General features: G+C 45.8%; 1 long non-coding RNA gene across 1 annotated transcript in view; it reads left to right on the top strand.

Moving 5' to 3' along the window:
• Positions 1-17,580, top strand: part of LOC113609302 (uncharacterized) — a 104,051-nt gene that overhangs the window by 73,394 nt on the left and 13,077 nt on the right. The window contains exon 2 of the long non-coding RNA XR_003428586.1: positions 9,037-9,156. This is a non-coding gene — a long non-coding RNA (uncharacterized LOC113609302). The remainder of the gene's footprint in view (positions 1-9,036; positions 9,157-17,580) is intronic.

The raw sequence follows: 17,580 nt of genomic DNA, 5'->3' as shown, positions 1-17,580 counted from the left end.
TAACACACCCTGGGAGACTGTAGAACTTCAATTTCAGTCCATCCTTGTTACTTGCAGTAGTTATGTTCTATAGAGTTGCTGAATTAGTGAATACTAGAGCACTGTTCCTAGGGGAAATACAGGGTTAGGGTTCCTGTGAGCCTCTGGTCATGTTTTCACCAATCAATACATAACCTTGTTTTATGTGCATTTCTGCTTAAAGACACCTTATGTAATATATATTTTTAATTTTTTTTGTGGTACGTGGGCCTCTCACTGCTGTGGCCTCTCCCGTTGCGGAGCACAGGCTCCGGATGCACAGGCTCAGCGGCCATGGCTCACGGGCCCAGCCGCTCCGCGGCATGTGGTATCCTCCCGGATCAGGGCACGAACCTGCGCCCCCTGCATCGGCAGGCGGACTCTCAACCACTGCGCCACCAGGGAAGCCCTGTAATATATATTTTTGATTCATTAGCATTGAACTCACACCCAACAGCGCTATAAAGTGATGCTTGAATGAAGTTTATCTACCAAACGTATTTCATATCACAGCCTTCTTGTGCTTAGGGACACCAGATTACACGTCAGCATTAGGCTTGGGGGGCCATTTTAAACAGTGAAATCACCAACAGGAAGCACAAAATTGTAAAAACCATGGCCCTAAAGAGACAGTGAGGGGCTTTCCTGGTGGTGCAGTGGTTAAGAATCCGCCTGCCAATGCAGGGGACATGGGTTCGAGCCCTGGTCTGGGAAGATCCCACATGCTGTGGAGCAACTAAGCCCGTGCACCACAACTACTGAGCCTGCGCTCCAGAGCCCGTGAGCTACAACTACTGAAGCCCGCGTGCCTAGAGCCCGTGCTCCACAACAAGAGAAGCCACCGCAACGAGAGGCCCATGCACTGCAACGAAGAGTAGCCCCCGCTCTCCACAGCTACAGAAAGCCCGTGTGCAGCAACAAAGACCCAACACAGCCGAAAATAATTAAAAGAAAATAAATTTATTAAAAAAAAAAGAGGCAGTGAAAAGGACTTGTTTACAGTATGAGCTGAAATGAGAAGGCAGAGCGTCACCTTGTTTGACTTCGGCTGGGAAGTCTGCATTGGGTGACTCAAATTTTTTGCCACCCTGGGCATGTCTGTGGATGATTGCCAAAGTGCCTCGAGTATTGATTTGGGGGTTACAGATAAATTTTAGTGAGTAGGTGAATTCATAAATATGGAATCTGTGAATAATGAGGATTGATTATATCGTAAACAAGAGGAAGAAGTAGAAAAATGGTTAGCTTTACGCAGAGATGTGGAGAGTGAATGCCCAGGCAGAAATTGTATGACATCCTATGCAAGTGTGTATTGCAAGAAGGTCTAAAGTATTGGTCCTGACCGTCTAGTGAGTGAGTCTTACTTTTTGTCCCATGTCCTTGGATGGACTCAGCTTGGGGAGGACGTACCTCTCATTTGCATCTTCACTATCTGGTCCAGAGTGGGCACTGGGTGACACTTTGCTACGAGGACTGTGGGGATGTTGTCAGCGCTAGTTCAGAGCAGAGGGAGTGGAGGGAGAGAATGAAATGAGACAAGGGATGCATGGAGGACCTAAGGAGCACTTAGAGTGAGTATACAAAGCTTAAGATTGATTCAAAAAGTAAATGAAGAGGCAGTGGAAGGACCTGTGGGAGGAGACTGAAGTGGCTGCAGCCACAGAAGGATGATGTGGGAGAAGCAGACGCTGTGTATTGGGATGGGGCTGGTGTGAGGCAGAGGCTTGTTTCCATTTCCCTGGGAGGACTTTCCTTCTTGAAAACACGAGGCCTCCCTTCCACATAAAGGATGGCTGCTCTTCGCGACAGCTCCCTGAGACGGCCGGGCTGTGATGCCCACTGTTCAGATGAGCAAAGGGCCTGGGGTGGGGAGGGGGGATTAAGCCACCTTCTCAAGGGAACGGGAACCTGGGCTCCCACCATCACTGATCTGACCACAGGCTGAATGGCTTTAGCTGAATTCTGCGATGGCCAGACAAGAGGACACCATTTTATTTATTTTAAATGAGAAGTTAGGAAAGTGGAGGAACTTGAGAGCTTATAAAAGAAGACATGCTGTTCATGCTGTTTGGTGATGTCAGTTTGATTTAGTTCGGTAGTCACTTGTTGAGCCTCTGAATATCCTTCCTGCTGGAAAGGATGGAATCATAGGCTGGGCAGAGATAGAATCTGGTCAGGGACAGCTGCCCATCAGCAGGGGAGTGGGCTTCATCTGTGAGTTGGGGAAGGACATCCAGGACTGTTAGCAAGGGCTCAAAGTGGTTGCTGAAATTCGTACCCTTTTGTATAGTAAGAGGTGGAACTTGGGGCCTGTCGCCTAGGGGCGATTCTGTTCTATTAGGTTGTCAGCTCAGTGCTTTGCCCTATGGCAAAGTTGCCCTATGGCAGAGGTGCTAGGGAGGTCACAAAGATGAACTAGATACAGTGAGCTACAGCAAATTACAGTCTGGCAGGGGAAGTAAGTCAGATGGACATATAGCTATATAATTATAATGTTTTCCCACCATCATGTGATTACAAATGAGGGAAAAATTACTCCCCACTGGAAGGGCTGTTGGATGCGTCCTGAAGAAGGAGTTGATTTGACACGGTATTCGACCCCCACACCGCCCCTGCCCTTCTAGTCCCACCTCTGTGCTTCCCACCCAGTTGGTCAAGCCAAAACGCTAGTGGATCCATCACAACTTCTCTTTTCCTCATCTCCCACATCCAGTCCTTCTCCAGTTTGCTTAGCGTCTAGCTCTGGCGTAGAGCTCGAGTCTATCCCTTGCACTCTTCATTTATTGCTACCACCAAAGCCCTGGGTACAACCACCTGTTGCTGGAGCTATTGAAAGAGCTTCCTGGGTGGTTTAAAATTCTACCCAACCTCCCCTCCTATCAGTAGTTTTTGCAGCAGCCAGAGTTATCTTTCCAAAAGATAATTCCAGATCCTGCCACTCCCCTCTTCAAAAACCTTTGTGGCTTCCTGTGTTAGTTAGTGAAACCACTTTAGGTATTTCAAACAGGGAATACGAATACAAGGATTTTGTTGCATAAAAACAGAGGATGAGGCAACCCAGAGTAGGAAGCCACTACCAACTCTAGGCTGAAGGGACCCAAGCCCAGAACCCAGAAGTTAGTCAACTCTGGTGGGTCCCCTGTGGTGGGAGCGGGGACCTCAGAGGGAGGGGCTGTCTGGTGGGAAGCTGCAGTGACAAAGGGGACATGGCTGTTGCCATAAATGCCGGCTAGCGCCAAGAAGGAGAGGGAGAAATACTCTGGCTTCTCCCTTTTCCCTATCTGTGGTCTCTCTCTAGGGCTTCCCAATGGCTGAACTTTGCCAGAAGCTCGTTGTCAAGGGAGCCTGGGAAATGCTGAAGGCAAAGTGTGGAAGGGCGGAAGCAGATTGACAATAGGCAAAGACTGGCACCCTCCCAGCTCTCTGCCATTGCCTGTGGGGACTCGCACCATCTGGCCCTGGCTACCTGTCCACCCTTGCCTTGTACCAACTTGCCTTGTACCCTTCCTCCTAGCAGGCGTGCTCTGCTAGCCCTCTTTCCAGTCATCGAGCTCCCCAGGCTCACCGTTCCTCACCCCTTTGGACAGTGTCCTCTCTTTCTGAAATATGCATCCCTTGGCTACCCTCCTGGCTGGCTCCTATCTTTGCATCCTCAGTCTTAGCTCAAATGGTACCTCCCCAGAGGGGCCTTTCCAACCACCCCATGTAAAGGAGCTCCCCTCACTTTATTCTATAATATCGCCTACTCTGTAATATCACCCTGATAGTTTTTTTTTTCTTTTGATGAATTAATGTTTAGTTCTTTTGTACTGGCTTTGTGGATAAGATCTTTTTTTTCTTTTTAATTTTTTTTTAATTTTATTTATTTATTTTTGGCTGCGTTGGGTCTTCGATGCTGCACAGGCTTTTCTCTAGTTGCGGTGAGCGGGGGCTACTCTTCGTTGCGGTGCGTGGGCTTCTCACTGCAGTGGCTTCTCTTTCTGCGGAGCACGGGCTCTAGGTGTGCGGGCTTCAGTAGTTGTGGCACGTGGGCTCACTAGTTGTGGCTCGCAGGCTCTAGAGTGCAGGCTCAGTAGCTGTGGCGCATGGGCTTAGTTGCTCCGCGGCATGTGGGATCTTCCCAGACCAGGGATTGAACCCGTGTCCCTGCATTGGCAGGCAGATTCTTATCCACTGCGCCCCCAGGGAAGCCCACCCTGATAGTTTTTTATGGTACTTGTTTTCAGCAAAATTATTTTATTTGTTTGTTGTTTATTCTTGTCTACCCTCACTTCATTCAGGTCTCTGCTCAAATGTTGCCTCCACGGAGAGGCCTTCCACGACCACCCAAGCTAAGTATTGCCCCTCACCCATCGTGTTTTATTTCATTACACAGCTTATTATTATTTTATAGAGCTAGTCATTACTTGGTGTGCGCGCACACACACTTATTTATCTTCCCCACTAGACTGTAAACTGCATGAAAGCAGCTTGCCTACCTTATTCATTTTAAAGGAAAGCTCCATGGAGGCAGGGGTTTTGTGTGCGCTGTTCAGCAGTGAACTGTTGTGAACATTACCAGCGCTTAGAATGATGCCAGACGTAGTACACACTCAGTGAATATCTGTGGCAGGAATAAATGAAGAGTGCTGAAATTGAGTAGAATCTCAATAAGCAGTGATGGGAGAGAAGAAAGAACATTCTCAAACAGTGGAATAACAAAAATAAAAGCAGAGATACTGGAAAGTGTGTATTTCAGGAAAGATGAGAACTTTGGTTTGTTGGAGTGTAAAGAAAGTGATGGGCGGTAAGTAGGAATTAGGTCAAGAGAGGCAGATTGAGGCCAGATCATGGAGGACCTTAAAAGCTATGTTAATGGGTTTATTCAGCTAGGTAATAGGGAACCATGGAAAGCTGTTGAGCAGGGTGTTCTGAACTGTACTTTGAAGGATGCATAAAAAGTGTCCAAAGAGTTACTACATTTTTAACTCCAGTGAAAATTTTGTAACTATCCTAGTCACAATTGGTTTAGACAGAGGGATGCCATTAGCAAAGACTAGTGAACTGAAGAGGAATTCTAGTGTGGTTAATTGATTGAATCATTTATTCATCAAGGATTGGCGTGCCTGGTAAGAACCAGGTTCTGCCAGTGTAAGGGGAGAGACATTTAAATGTAAAACAGGGTGTTAATGTAAATGTAAAACCAGGATCCCTTACCTTGGGCTCACTGTCTAATATGGGAGATAAACCTGTAAACCAATGATTACAGTTCAGGGTGATCTGTGCTAACAGCGCTCTGTGCAAGGCACTGGGGCCAGAGCCGGGGATCAGCCAGCTCTTCCCAGGGTGTCACGAAGATTGCTCATATCCCAGGGCCAGCTTGGAAGGTGAAGGGAAATGAAAGCCGAGGGACAGTATGCAATCCAGAGGGGTACAAGAGCATGGCTATCTGGAGAACAGGAAGCAGTGGCTCTGGGGGCTGAGTGTATGGGGGTGGGGAGATGGGCAAGGGACCCGGACATGATGAAAGGTGAGAGGTCAGTAAGCTGGGAGGGGCAGGTGACGTAAGGAGTTTGAAGAGGAGGACTATTTCCTACCATTCCCTGACTTCCGCTTTTAGCAGAAATGGTCTCTTTGTGGCCCTGACACACCCAGTTTTCCCCCATTTGTTCATTTTTTTCCAAAAAAAATATTTAATAAGATTCTATTATATGCCACACACTATTCTGTGAATTGAAGATATGGTGGTAAATAAGGTAAACTCCTTGTGGAGTTTATAGTCTAGCGAGGAAGACACATGCCTGTGTGTGTGTATATATACATATATATATATATGTATACATACTATTTGTGTGTATTTATTTTTTGCCAAGTTATGATTAATTTCATGAAAACATACGTGTGTGTGTGTATATATATATAATTTTTTTTGACAAGTTAATGATTAGTTCTATGAAAAATCAAACTTTGTAAGAATTAAAATGTGGAGTGAGAGGATTTCTATTTCGCTTAGGTGGTCATGGAAGGTCTTTCTGTGCTGTGGGAAGTGACATGTGAAAAAGACCTGAAGTGAGGAGCAAGCCATGTGAATATCGTGGGGAAGAGTGTTTTAGGCAGAGGGAACAGCAAGTGCAAAGGTCCTGAGACAGGAGATATTCCAGGAAGAGCAAGGAGGACAGGGAAGCTGGAGTACAATGCATGAAGGCAGAGGGGTGGGAATGGAGGGAGAAGTCAGGGAGCAATCATGGTAGGCTTGTAAGTAACAGACAAGGTTATGGATTTCATTCTAAATGTGATGAGTCATTGGAGGGTTTTGAGCTGGGGATTGATGTAATGTGACCTACATTGTGTTAGAATCACGCTGACTGCTTCTGAGAAGTAGGCTCTTAATGGGGCAGGTGGCGGTCAAGGGATAAGTTGGGAGACAGTTGCTGCGGTACAGGTGAGAGATGATGGTGGCTTGGTACAGCTGAGCAGCAGTGCTGTTGGTGAGAAATGGTTAGATTCCACATATATTTTGCATGTGGAGTCAATACAATTTGTTGATGGAGTGAATGTGGGGATTTAGGGAAAGGGAGAAGTCAAAAGTGTTCCCAGTGTTTTTTACTGGAGAAACTGGGTGACTGGTGGTGCCATTTACTGAGACGAGAGACACTGACAGGAAAACCGAGCAGGGGGTGGAGAGCAGGGGAGTGAAGACTTTTCATCTGGAGAAGCCTGTCAGACCCCCAAGTGGAGATGCCATCTGGGCAGCTCGTTGCAGGAGCCGGGAGTTCCGGGGTGAAGTCAAAGGTGGAAGTAGACATTTGGGTGTCCGAATATAAATGGCAGTTAAATGCTGTCTCTGTCCTGACCACCTTTTCAGGACCAGAGTCAGTGCTGCCTCTTCCGTGAAGCCTTCCTTGACCATCCCAGGCCTTTCCTTTGCCTTCCTGTCTTTCCTTTAAGCTGAAGCCCTTTGTTTGGGTTGCTCGGGGAAGCTTTGGCTTTCGCCTCTGATTTAGATCTCTTGGAGCCTCACAGGGCCTTGACTGGGTAGGTGGGCCTGGCTCTCCTTGAGGTGAGGGTGCTCACCTTCTATGTGCAGAGGCCAGGTGGACCATGTTTCCCAAGGCTCTATATGGTTGGTGTCATGGGTCCACCAGACAAGACCCTGTTCTTCTTGTCGTTAGAGCCTAGACCCTCAGGGTCCTCAACACGCATTAGGGTGGATTCAAAACATCATCAGGAAAGCCAAAGACAAAAGGACACGTATTGTATCTATATGATATACCCAGAATTGGCAAATCCAGAGAGAGAGGGGCTTCCCTGATGGCACAGAGGTTAAGAATCTGCCTGTCAATGTAGGGGACACGGGTTCGAGCCCTGGTCCGGGAAGATCCCACATGCCGCGGAGCAACTAAGCCCGTGTGCCACAACTACTGAGCCCACGTGCCTAGAGCCCGTGCTCCACAACAAGAGAAGCCACCGCAGTGAGAAGCCACCGCAGTGAGAAGCCCGCGCACCACAAGGAAGAGTAGCCCCCGCTCACTGCAACTAGAGAAAGCCCGCACACAGCAACGAAGACCCAACACAGCCAAAAATAAATTTAAAAAAAATTAAAAAAAAAATCCATATAGAGAGAAAGCCAAGTAGTGGTTGCCAGGGGCTGGGGGTGGAGTGGGGTGGAGGGGGATTGTCCAGAGACTGCTCAACAGGTCCAGAGTTTCCTTTGGAGTGATGAAAAAGTTCTGAACTAGATCGCGCTGATGGTCGCACAACGTTATAAATGTACTAAATACTACTGAATTGTAAACTTTAAAACGGTGAATTTTGTGTTATGTGTATTTTACCACAATGAAAAAAAACACCAAGACATGTTGTCAGGGATGACAGTTTCTACAAGCTTCGCATTCTGTTCTCTCTTTTGGAACCTCGCCCCCGTTCCACTGGCTCTTTCTACTTGGGGGCAGGGCTGGCGGCCAAGGGCAAGGCACAGGGATGGGAGAGGTTGGAGGTTTGCGGCTGGGAGCTGGCACTGACCTTCTTCAAAAGGCAGTCTGTCCCTTTGTAGGGAGAGGTGGAGGAAGGCAGTGTTGGAATGGCAAAGCAGGGTGGGTTTATTCCCACCTAACCTGGGTCTGGGATGCACATGGGGTGAAACAAGGGCTGGTCACAATGTGAGAACTAACTAAGCTTAGGGAATCACCATGTAGATGGAAACTGAAAAGACCCTGGAGACCCTGCCTAAAGATCCCTACATGGTGATCCCTAAGCTTAGCTAGTGGTGAACCAAGCTGTTCACCACTGGTATTTGGAAATGCCCCGCAGCGGTCCAGGACACAGGCAGGGGCTGGGGCTGGGGGCTGAGGGCTGAGGCAGATGGCCTGGGAGCCAAGCTGTATCCTGGAGGAGGGTGTGCGGTAAACTGCTAGCGTATGGAATATCAGGCACTGGCTGAACTATTGGTGCAGACTCAGTCTGACTCGTGGGTGGAACAGAAAGCTGCTGAATTTGTCTGTCAGAAAGTACCATAGCCCAGGAATCTGCTCAGCTCTTCACATTTCTTCGTGTGTGTGTGTGTCTGTGTGTGTGTGTGCATGTGCATGCATGCGTGCAAGTGTGTTTGTGTGTCTAGTGGAGGGACAGGTATCTCCTGGTCCAGGGGCTGAGTAAATGATGGAAAGCCTCTTATTGGCCTCTTTTTGACCCTGGGACGATAAGCAGCGATTATTATTCTTAAGAGAATTCTATGGCAGATTAGCAGAGAAAGTGCAAAACACAGGCAGTTTGGTGCTTCCAGAATATAATCTCAGTGACTTTTCAGGCAGCACTAAAGCCTTTTCGGGTTTCATCCAATCTTATCTCCCATGTTTCTCCAACTGGAATCTTTTCCCTGATACTAGACTAAGCCTTACTAACTTCAACCTCCTCACGTTTACATGTAAGAATCTCTTTGGCCAAATCCTATCCATCCTTCAAGAACAGCTCAAACCTCACCTCCTCCATGAAGCCTTCCTGGTTTCCTCTAGCCCACAGAGATCTTTCTCTCCTTTTCAGAATTCTTCAAAGGATTAAAGTTGCTTTCACTACTTGGTTAAATCAGCTTTTCCCAAGAGAGATATTTCAGAGATGTCACCACTATATGCAGGCACAGAGTGGATGTCTGACCAACATCTGGTGAGTGGAAATTTATGCAATCCTAAAGATCAAACAATCAGTGTTTTAAAAAGAAGAAAAAAAGTGAGGCAGGTAGAAATGTGTGTGGTCAATGATTAATGAGCCCCCCCAAAGAGAGTGCTTTAGGAACAAGACAGAGCAATACTGTCATTGGCAGCAAATGTGAAATTGTGGCCCTTGGGGAGAAGGGAGGCTGCCCTTAATTAATGGGTAGCTGGAAAAAGAAAAGACAGCGTCGTGAGAGGCTGAGATGGGGAGCAGGCTGAGAAAACTTAGAATGAAGATACTGTGTGATGTTGGCAATTTAAAAATGTTACAGTTAGCAATGAGTAATAGATGACTGATCTAGTGGAAAATGCAGGGTTGGTTCTTTAGGAAGGTAAAAATGGGGTCTGTGAAGTGATAAGGAAGTTAACTGTGGGTAGCTATATTGGAAGATACAATGTCAGTTTGTTTACCAATCTCAGTGTTGTCTGTGACTATGAATGGAATTGCTCTGTGGAGTGCTGGAGCCTTAAACAGCCCTAGGTATTGTTTACAGGTTCCACATGCTTCCAAGCTGAAGTGTGGTGCATCAGTTAAACACAGGATGTGGGGGTAGGCTGCCTGGGCTTAAATCCTGGCTCAATTACCACTTATGGTACTTTAGGAATGCTACTGAACCTCTCTGTGCCTCAGTTTTTCTCATCTGTAAAATGGGGTTAATAATTGCACCTCCCTTATAGTGCTGTGAGGATTCAATGAGGTGTAATTTACGTAAAGCATTCAGGAGTGTCTAGCATGTTGCAGGAGCCAATATACTGTTAGTTATTATTACCATCAGTTGGCAGTGTCTTCAAGGCTTTGAGGATGGGACTGACGGAAGAGCTGGTGTTCTTTCCTGATGGAGGCAGTGAGAAGTCATGGACCAATGTGTACTCATCTGACCTCAAAGGCTTAGAAAACCCCGATATTTCAAATATTTGCAAAAATGTTTGCAACATTCAAAGGGTGAATTCCAAGAACCTCATCCTGGGCTTATGGGTTTGAGGGGCTGGTGCTGTTTGTGTGACTGTCCGTCACCACGTGTTACCGGTGGGCTGGATGCCTGCACCTGGGGACAGGAGGAAAGGTAGAGATTGGCTGCTGGTCTCCAGACAGGACCCTTAGGGATGCCATGAGGGTGTGATGCAGTGGGCCAAAGACTATTGTCTGGTGACTGCAGATCCCTGACCAGTCCAGCGTGTGGTGGGTGTTTAGTGGAAGAGAGGGAAGAGTGGTAGGGGCATCCTTCGGGCCTTTAGTGCCAGCCTGACCTGGGTTCAAATCGGGGTTGGCCTATCACCACTTATGTGACTTTAGGAAGCAACTTAACTTCTCTGAGCCTTGGAACACGGGAGGAATATCTAAGATAATGTATATAGAGAGCCTGGCACATAGTAAGACTAAGTGTTAATTCCCTTTTCCTTGGTTCCATCATTTGTGAAATGTAGATTAAAAAAATCTTGTGAGGATTTTTATCATAATTATAGATAATAGTTATTCATTCATTCAACAGATATTTTTTTTTTAGTGTTGACTGGGTGTCAGATGCTGTCCTAAAGGCTTAGGGCATATCAGTGAATAAAACAGCAAAGATACTGGCCCTTTGGTAGTTTAAATTTTAGCAAGGGAAGATAGGCAGTAAACTAACATAAATGAATAAAGTTTCTAGTGTGTAAAAAGATGTTAAGTGCTGTGGAAAAAGAAAACACCAAAAGTAGGATCAGGGAGCTTGGGAGTGCTGGGTGGGGGGCAGTGTGTATATTAAATAAGATGGCCAAGACAGGCCTCTTATTGACAAGGTGGTGTTTGAGCACAGACTTGAAGAAGAAGAAGAGGAACTTAGTCATGATGATGTTTAGGGGAAGAGCATTCCTTGCAGAAGAAACAGTAAGTGCAAATGCTGTGGGGCTGCGCCTGGCGTGTTGCAAGAACAGCACAGAGGCCAGTGTGGCGAGAACAGAGTAAAGAGACAAGAGAAGGAGACGAAGTCAGGGAGTAACAGGGAAACCAGACTGTGTAGGGCTTTGCTGCCATTGGTGGGGGTGGGGCTTTGGCTTTTACCCTAAGTGAAATGAGGGTGCATTGCAGGCTGTCGATCAGAGAGGAATGGTGTGATCTGCTTATTTAAGAGGATTGCACTGCACGCTGGCTACTGTGTCCAAAGTTGACTGAGAGAGGCAAGGATGCAAACAAGGAGACCAGTTAGAAGGTTACTGCAGTGTCCAGGTGAGAGATGATGGTGGCTTGAACCACGGTGGTAGGAGTGGTTGGTGAGAAGCAACTAGGTCTTCTTATATTCTGGAAGGTAGAGTCAGTAGAAATCACTGATGATTGGATGTGAGGACTAAGAGGAAGATAGGAATTAAGGACAGACTGAGTAACTAGGAGGATGGAACTGCTATCAGTTCAGAAGAATGTGGAACAGGTTTGGATGGGAAAAATTATGAGTTCACATTTGGTCATGTTGAATTTGAGCTGTGTATTAAATATCCAAGTGGAGAAGTCATGTAAACAGCTGGCTACATTCATTAGAAGTTTGGGAGAGAGATCTGGGCTGAGATATAAATTTGGGAGTTGACAATATATAGATGGTAATAATTAACACCATTAAAGACTGGATGAGGTCTCCAAGGGGGAGAGTGTAGACCTACAAAAGAAGAGGACCAAGGACCAAGTTTTAGGGCCTCCAACTTTAAAAGAACCAACAGAGGAAGTTGAGGGGGAAATGATTCATGAGGTAGAAGGAAAACCAACGGAGTGTGCTGTAATGGGAGCCAAAGGAAGAAAGGGTTTCAAGGTGGAAGGAGTGATCAACTGTGTCAAATAATGTGATGGGTCAAGTATAGTAGTTATCTATTGTGTAACAGATCACTCCAAAACTTAGTAGCTTAAAAGAACAAATGTTTATTATCTCATAAAGTTTCTGAGGGTCAGGAATCTGGGAGTGGCTAAGCTGAGTGGTTCTGACTCAAGATCTCTTGCCAGGTTACCATCAAGCTGTTAGCTGGGGCTGCAGTCATCTCAAGGCTCAGCTGGGGCTGGAGAATCCTACTCCAGGCTCACTCTTACAGTTCTTAGCAGTCCTCAGTTCCTCACTGGTTGTTGGCCAAACAACCCATTTCCTCACCATGTGGGCTTTTCTGTAGGCTGTCTGAGTGGCCTCATGACATGGCAGCAGCATCTCGCAGAGCAAGTGATCCAAGGGAGAAAGACAGAGAGATCAAGCAAGAGAGCATCGACGATGGTAGTCATAGCCTTTTACAACCTAATTTTGGAATGTCATACCGTCACCTCTGGATGCTCTTGCTCACACAGACCAAACATGGCGCAAGGTGCAGGAGATTACACAAGGTGTGAATGCCAGGAGGACGGGGACATCATGGAAGTTGGCTACCACATCGAGTATGACAAGAAGAATTGATCATTGGATTTAGCAACGTGGAGGTCATTGGTGACCTTAACAAAAGCCACAAAGAGAAATGTTTGATTACAGATGGTATAAGAAAGGGTGGGAGGAGAGGAACTAAGGCAGTCAGTATACAGCTCTTTTGAAGTTTGCTGAAGAGGGAAGCAAAGAAATGGGGTAACAGCTGGTGAAGAAAGTATTTTTTATAAGGTGAGAGAAATAGCACTATGTGTGTATGTTGATGGGAATAGGACAACAGAGAGTGAAAAATTGTTGATGTATTATAGAAGAGAAAGAATGACTGGAGCATGGTCCTTGAGTAGGAGACGGAGATATGAGCTTGTGTCAAGGAAGAGTGGACTTTAGCTAGAAGCATGCTGGTTTCAGGAAGACACACCACATGGTAGGTGGGTAGATATGGTTATGGGAGTTTGTGGAGTTGTCTTTTTTAAAAAAAATTATTTATTTATTTTTATACAGCAGGTTCTTATTAGTTATCTATTTTATACATATTAGTGTATATATGTCAATCCCAATCTTCCAATTCATCCCACCATGGGGAGTTGTCTTCTGATCATTCCTTTTTCTGAAGTGAAGTGGGAAGCGAGGTCATCAGCTAGGCTGGCTAGATGGTATATATTTTTAAAAATTGCGGCTTTGATACCTTTGATGACTTTGATGATGGTGGGTAACGATGGCTGCAGTTAAGGCACCTTCCTCACGATTCCTTTTGCTTGTGGTCAAAAGGTAGAACTTATGTTCTCATAACTTGTCCAGATGGTGGGGCATCTGCAAAGTCACGGTACTCTTTGCAAATTAACACAGAAACAAAGGTCTATTTAACTCCAAATAAATAGTGTATGCTAAAACAGATAAAATCACCTACACATTCTTACATAGACAAGAGGTACCAGATCTCAAGAGTTTAAGAAAACAATTACAGGGGAGAAATCTTAATATTGAGGAAATTCTTTTCATTAACTAATTTATTTTCTGGGAATCAGGAGAAGACTGGAGTCTCCTTATTTCAGGAGTAGAACATACCTGATCAGCCTGCAGCCTGGTTGGAAAATATCTGTAGTCAACCTAGCGAATGACTGGCTGGGACTTCTAGGGTAGTTCAGAGCCCTGAAGATAGACAGGCTTTCTGTTTCAAGATGAGGGAATTATAGAGCTGACCAAATAGACTGCATAATGAAAAAGCACAGGGACTTGCTGGAGTTCTCAGAATGTCTCTGAAAGAAGCAGGAGCATCAACTAACCCCCACGCCCCCGCCGCAAGCTCCCAGCAGGGCTTACATGATCAAATCCTCTCCTCTTATTAGATCTCACTGGAATAAATAGTGGTTAGGACTCTGCCTTGGACCCCTAAGCAGACCAGCCTCCGACCTGGGCCAAGTGACTTGGTCTCCTCTTGAGAGGAGAGGCTAGGAAGGCTCTAGGAGGAGGGAGGACAGTGAGAGAAGCTTTTGAATGGACCACACCTGTGATGCTTAGAATACAGCTTTTAAGACCTGGCACCCCTCCCTCTACCTTCTCCTCGTCCTCTTTTCCCCCTGCCTGGCTCCTCAGCCCTGCGACCTCCATGTGCAGACCTGAGCATGAGGTCAGTCCTTGCTCCTCTTGTCCTGTAGGCAATTCCCATGGGCGCCCTCCTGATTCCCCCAAAGCCCTCATCCCATTGGCTGGGGCAGAAAGTAACCTTGGAGATCCTGGATGCTCTCCTAGCAACCGTGCCAGAGCTGGTGGCCACCTCATTTTTGCAGAGACAGATGCTCCTGTAAGAGGAACAAATCAATTAGCCAGTCTGATGCTAATGTACTAATGCCACCTTTTCAAGCTGGTACATGTCTCAGCGGAGCTGCCTCTTCCTTCTATCCCTGCTCTGGCGCTCAATTTTCCATTGTTGCGTCAACCCCCGGCTTCTGGAAGGCTCCATGGACCACAGGATTCCTGCAGCGGGCTGATTCTTGATCTCTGTCTATTCTGAGGTCAGTTGTAAAATGAAACTGCTGGCATCTCAACATCTGTGAAGACCACAGGCCCTACCCGGGTGCTTCAGCTGACAGAGGGCAGCTTAATTCCCATTTCTCACGCAGTCTTTGGAGTGTGAGGAACAGCTATTCTTTTCCTCCCTATTTCCTGAAAAATAGGACAAAGGTGTACTAAAACTTTAAATTAGATGATAACAACAACAACAACATTTTCCTCCATAAGCTTAATAGCTTAGAAAGTGCTTTCTCACATTTTATCTTATTTAATCCTCATATATTGGAGGACAGGACAGTTATCTCCATTTTACAGATGAGAAAACTGAGGCCGAAAGAGGCTGCTGACTTGCTCAATGACATTAAGCTGGTAAATGACAAAGCTAGGAATAGAGGAAGGCGAAGATAAAAGGCCAGTAAAAGGTGATGCAAAGCAAAAGTAAATGCTGGAGGAAACCCTCCTGGCAGCTGGAGCCAGGCGGCTTCGAGAGTGCTTTCTCTCCACAGACCTCGCCGAAGGAGACTGGGGCTCCTGGAGCACCAGCACCTCTGTGCCTCCCCCACACCCCACCTGGATCACCTTTCACTGTGTCAGCTTTTCATTCTGTCTCATTTTCAGGAAAATGTCTTAGCAGCACTGCTGGACCTACTCTAGTATGTTTCTAAGGGGTTTCACTTCATCGCACAAAACCAAGTACCTCTTTGAAATCTGTAGCCCCATCTTTAAAAATCAGCCTTTTAGCTTGATCAAAGGGCAAAAAGCAATGGAGAACCAACTAGAAACGAATCTCTTCCTCCCCTTCCCATGGTCCTGCTGTGCAAAAATAGCACTTCAGAAATTCTGTTTACACCAAGAGGACATACATATCAGGAGAACCTCCTCTGCAGATCCTAGGTGAACCTTGATCCTTCAGTGAGCCCCCTCAGCCCACATCCAAAATCTCTTAAAGATTTGTCCTCATATTGTGACCTTTCTGCCCTTCTGAAGTTGTGGGAGCTGACTCTTCCCGAAATATCCTGAATCAAAAAGTAATGGCTTTTAGGAAAGTTACAATTAGCTTTTCACTGGGAAGAAAGATCAAAGAGATGTATTTTTAAAGAAAAAGAGGTAGAAAAAGAAGCAACTGAAAAATCTTGTCCTCTGAGTCCATTGAGAAAATTCTGAATTATTTTAGTGGAGAGCTCTTCCAACAGTAGACACATTGATTTTTGGCTTCTCTTCGTTGTTTTGATCGCTGGTTATATCCTCCTTTTCTAGATTGTCAGCATTGGGTAGAGGTGAATGAATTACTCTTCCTCACAGTTTATTGATTTCTGTGTTGCACATCGATTTCAGCTCAGAATAAGAGAGAGCATCCTAATAGAGCTGTCTAAAATTGGAAGAGTTGCCTTGGGAGCAGTGAGATCCCTATCAATACAGGTGTTCAAATATAGGCTGAGTGACTGTGCAGGGAATATTTAGGGCCGTCTCAAGTGATGACTGGGAGGGTATCTTGGGTAATCCTTAATGTCCTCTGTCTCGTGTTCAACATTAAAACCCTGGGTGACAGTCGCTTTAGGTAGAGCCTGCATCTCGACCAGGACAATGTTTCCCACGTGGTGGTATGCTAGAGGATTTTCACTGGTGAAGAATTTACTATTAAAAACAGGAAAAATATAAAACGAGATAACACTCCATTCCTATTAGAATGGCCAAAATCCAGAACACTGACAACACCAAATGCTGACAAGGATGTGGAGCAATAGGAACTCTTTTTTTTTTTTTTTTTGCGGTACTTGGGCCTCTTACTGTTGTGGCCCCTCCCATTGCGGGGCACGGGCTCCGGACGCGCAGGCTCGGCGGCCATGGCTCACGGGCCCAGCCGCTCCGCGGCATGTGGGATCTTCCCGTACCGGGGCACGAACCTGTGTCCCCTGCGTCGGCAGGCAGACTCTCAACCACTGCGCCACCAGGGAAGCCCGCAACAGGAACTCTTATTCGCTGCTGATAGGAATACAAAATGGTGCAGTCACTCTGGAAGATAGTTTGGCAGTTTCTTGCAAAACTAAACATACTCTATGAGCCAACCGTCATGCTCACTGGTATTTACCCAAAGGAGCTGAAGACTTATCTCCATATAGAAACCTGCACACAGAAGTTTCTAGCAGCTTTATTCGTAATTGCCAAAACTCGGAAGCAGGATGTCCTACTGTGGGTGAATGGATAAACTGGAACATCAGACAATGGGGTATTATTCAGTACTAGAAAGAAATGAACTGTCAAAGCATGAAGAGGCATGGAGGAAGCTTAAATGCATGTTACTAAGTGAAAGAAGCCAATCTGAAAAGACTACCTACTATATGTTTCCAACTATATGTCATTCTGGAAAAGGCAAAACTATGGCGACAGTAAAAAGATCCGTGGTTGCCAGCGGTCAAAAGGGTAAGAAGGGATGAATAGGTAGAGCCCAGAGGATTTTTAAGGCAGCGAAAATACTCTTATGATACTATAATGCTGTATACCTGTCATTATACATTTTGTCCAAACCTATAGAATGCAGGACAACTAGAATAAATCCTAATGTAAACTCTGGACTTTGGGTGATAATGATGCGTCATTGTAGGTTCATCAGTAGTAACAAATGTACCGCTCTGGTGGGGAATGTTGACAATGGGGGAGGCTGTGCATGTGTGAGGCCAGGAGGTATATAGGAACTCTCTGTGCCTTCCTCTCAATTTTGCTTTGAACCTAAAACTGCTCTAAAAAGCCTTTTTAAAAAACTGAAAAAAAAGGTAAAAATAGAATCAGCACATCAAATCAAGATTTTATGGATATCATTGCCTAGGATGAAGCTAAGACAATCAATGCCATGGTAACCCACATTAAGACTACACAAATTACAGGTGGGGTCCTAAGACATGACCTTGAACATTGAAAACCTTCATTGATGAATTTCAGCTCTAACTAGTCCAAAGGGTGAATTGTACAGATGATCTGGATAAATAATACAGAATCGTATGTACAGT

This window comes from Aethalodelphis obliquidens, unplaced genomic scaffold (assembly GCF_003676395.1).
Source record: "Aethalodelphis obliquidens isolate GAN/ISIS:26980383/991018 unplaced genomic scaffold, ASM367639v1 scaffold55, whole genome shotgun sequence".
In the NCBI taxonomy this organism is placed as follows: domain Eukaryota; kingdom Metazoa; phylum Chordata; class Mammalia; order Artiodactyla; family Delphinidae; genus Aethalodelphis; species Aethalodelphis obliquidens.
This window is presented reverse-complemented; position numbering and strand designations above follow the sequence as displayed.